Genomic DNA, 2,341 nt, shown 5'->3' with positions numbered 1-2,341 from the left:
GGCGGGGCTCCGTGGCCTGGGGCGTCCGCAGGCCGAGGACTGGAGGGGTCCTGTCCTTGGCCGCAGAGGCCCGTGGTGACTGCACAGCGTCTCCTGGGGCGGCTCTGCAGTCTGCTCCGGCTTTGCTGTCTGCACCCTGCCTGCCCCTCGTGCTCGCCCGAGAGCCTGAGGATGGGGGGGTGCAAACATGTCCTCTCGGGCGGCTCTGAGCGGTTGTCAGACGGGCAGCTAACCGCGTCAGAAAGGCAGTCCGCTTCCCCCTCTGCTGGTCTGGACTCACGGCGACCAGCAGGGCTGACCTGAGCGTGCAGTGGGCAGCGAAGCCCCGGGCTGTGCAGGCGGGGAGGGGCGAGGCTGCAGCTGCAGGTGTGGCGAGGCGGTCCTGAGATGGCCACTGCGGGGCGTGCTCCTTCCCGCCTGGAGCTGGGCTCAGAGCTTGGCACCTGCAAGGCCTAGGGGTGCCCCAGGGACGTCGCCTGCCGGCCCACGTCCAGGATGCCCATTCTCCTTGCTGGCCTCCCTGGCGGCCACGTAGCTGCGTCCTTCCAGGAGGCCTGCTGGCCCCTGGCCGCCCTTGCTCTGTGCACAGGCTCCCCCACCCCACCTGGAGCAGGTCCGCCCAGTGCCCTGCACCCAGCCCACTGCTGCCCCAGACTCGTGGGCCGCTCCTCCAGCTTGGACTCTCCGGGTGGAAGCCTTGGCTTCACTCCTGCCACCGTGGCGGTGGCGGGGCTGGAAGCTTCCATCGCCACCTGTGAGCTTCTCCCCTCCCTGGAGGCCAGCTCCCCCTCTGTGCTCCTCTTTTAGGGTCGTGTGAGTTGTTCTCAGAAATTTGTTGCATACATTTAAGAGTCGGTTTATTGAATTCCTCGGAAATATCCAACGGGGGTTTTCCCTTAAAAAAATAGTTTATTGAGGTGAAATTCACATGACGTAAAAGCGGCCACACTGAGGTACCGTTCGGGCTCCCAGGGCCTTCCTGGCCCGTGCAGCGCCGCCGCCTTCTGGCCCCCAAACGTCCCCGCCCTCCAGAGGCGCTCCCCTCCCCCAGCCTCCGGCTGCCGCCAGCCTGCCCTCTGTCTCGGGGTTGTCCCGTTGCGGGCATGTTCCGTAAACGGATCACGCAGCAGAGGAGATGGTCGGATGGCATCGCCGCCTCAGTGAACGTGAGTCTGAGCCAACCCTGGGAGGTGGTGAGGGACAGAGAAGCCTGACGTGCTGCGCCCGTGGGTTGCAGAGTGGGATGCGTCGTGACAGCTGAACAGCAAGAACCGCTGCGTGTAACCTCGTTTGTTTGTTTGTTTTCCACGTTGTTCCCTGGGAAGTTCAGAGAGATGCCAGGGTCGGTAGACTCCCTGGGATGCTAACCCGGCGCTCCCGTCTCTTCAGTTCACTCTGTTCTCCCAGATTTCTCTTGAGTCTCATCCAGAGATAAAGATGGGGCTTTTCGCCAGCAGGGGCAGGGAGCAGACCCCTTCCAGCCTGTTCTTTGGCTGCTTTTGTCTGGCTTTTCAGCAGAATGTTTTCGAGGTTACCCACGCTGTGGCACGTGGCCGTGCCCCCTTCCTCTTTAAATCCGTGATTCTCCACTGCACGTGCGTGCCGCCTTCTGTCCATCTGTCAGCCCTGGGTGGACGGATGGACAGTGTGCACCTTTGGTGCACAGCACTGCTGTGAACACGTGTGTGTAAGTGTCAGCTTGGCTCCCTGTGCTCAGGTGTTTTGGGTGCACGCCTAGGAGAGGAGTGGAGGGGCCTTTAGTAGTTCTGTGTCTGACGTCTGTGTAGTGAGTGTACTGAAAAGTGCTCAGTTGTGTCTGACTCTGCGACCCCTCGGACTGTAGCCCGCCAGGCTCCTCTGTCCATGGGATTCTCTGGGCAACAATACTGGAGTGGGTTGTCATTCCCTTCTCCAGGGGATCTTCCCGACCCAGGGATCGAACCCGGGTCTCCTGCATTCAGTTCAGTCAATTCAGCTCAGTCGTGTCCAACTCTTTGCGACCCCATGAATCGCAGCACGCCAGGCCTCCCTGTCTATCACCAACTCCCGGAGTTCACCCAGACTCACGTCCATCGAATCAGTGATGCCATCCAGCCATCTCATCTTCTGTCGTCCCCTTCTCCTCTTGCCCCCAATCCCTCCCAGCATCAGAATCTTTTCCAATGAGTCAACTCTTAGCATGAGGTGGCCAAAGTACTGGAGTTTCAGCTTTAGCATCATTCCTTCCTAAGAAATCCCAGGGCTGATCTCCTTCAGAATGGACTGGTTGTTGGATCTCCTTGCAGTCCAAGGGACTCTCAAGAGTCTTCTCCAACACCACAGTTCAAAAGCATCAATTCTT

The 2,341-nt window shown here is 60.1% G+C and overlaps 1 protein-coding gene across 1 annotated transcript in view; it reads left to right on the top strand.

Annotated features, from left to right (window-relative positions):
- CARS (cysteinyl-tRNA synthetase) overlaps positions 1-2,341 on the top strand; it is a 10,322-nt gene that overhangs the window by 1,008 nt on the left and 6,973 nt on the right. The window lies entirely within an intron of this gene.

The sequence above is a fragment of the Bison bison genome, unplaced genomic scaffold (genome assembly GCF_000754665.1).
Source record: "Bison bison bison isolate TAMUID 2011002044 unplaced genomic scaffold, Bison_UMD1.0 scf7180017864080, whole genome shotgun sequence".
Taxonomy (NCBI): domain Eukaryota; kingdom Metazoa; phylum Chordata; class Mammalia; order Artiodactyla; family Bovidae; genus Bison; species Bison bison.
Note: the sequence above shows the minus strand (reverse complement) of the source record. Positions and strands in the feature narration are given on the sequence as shown.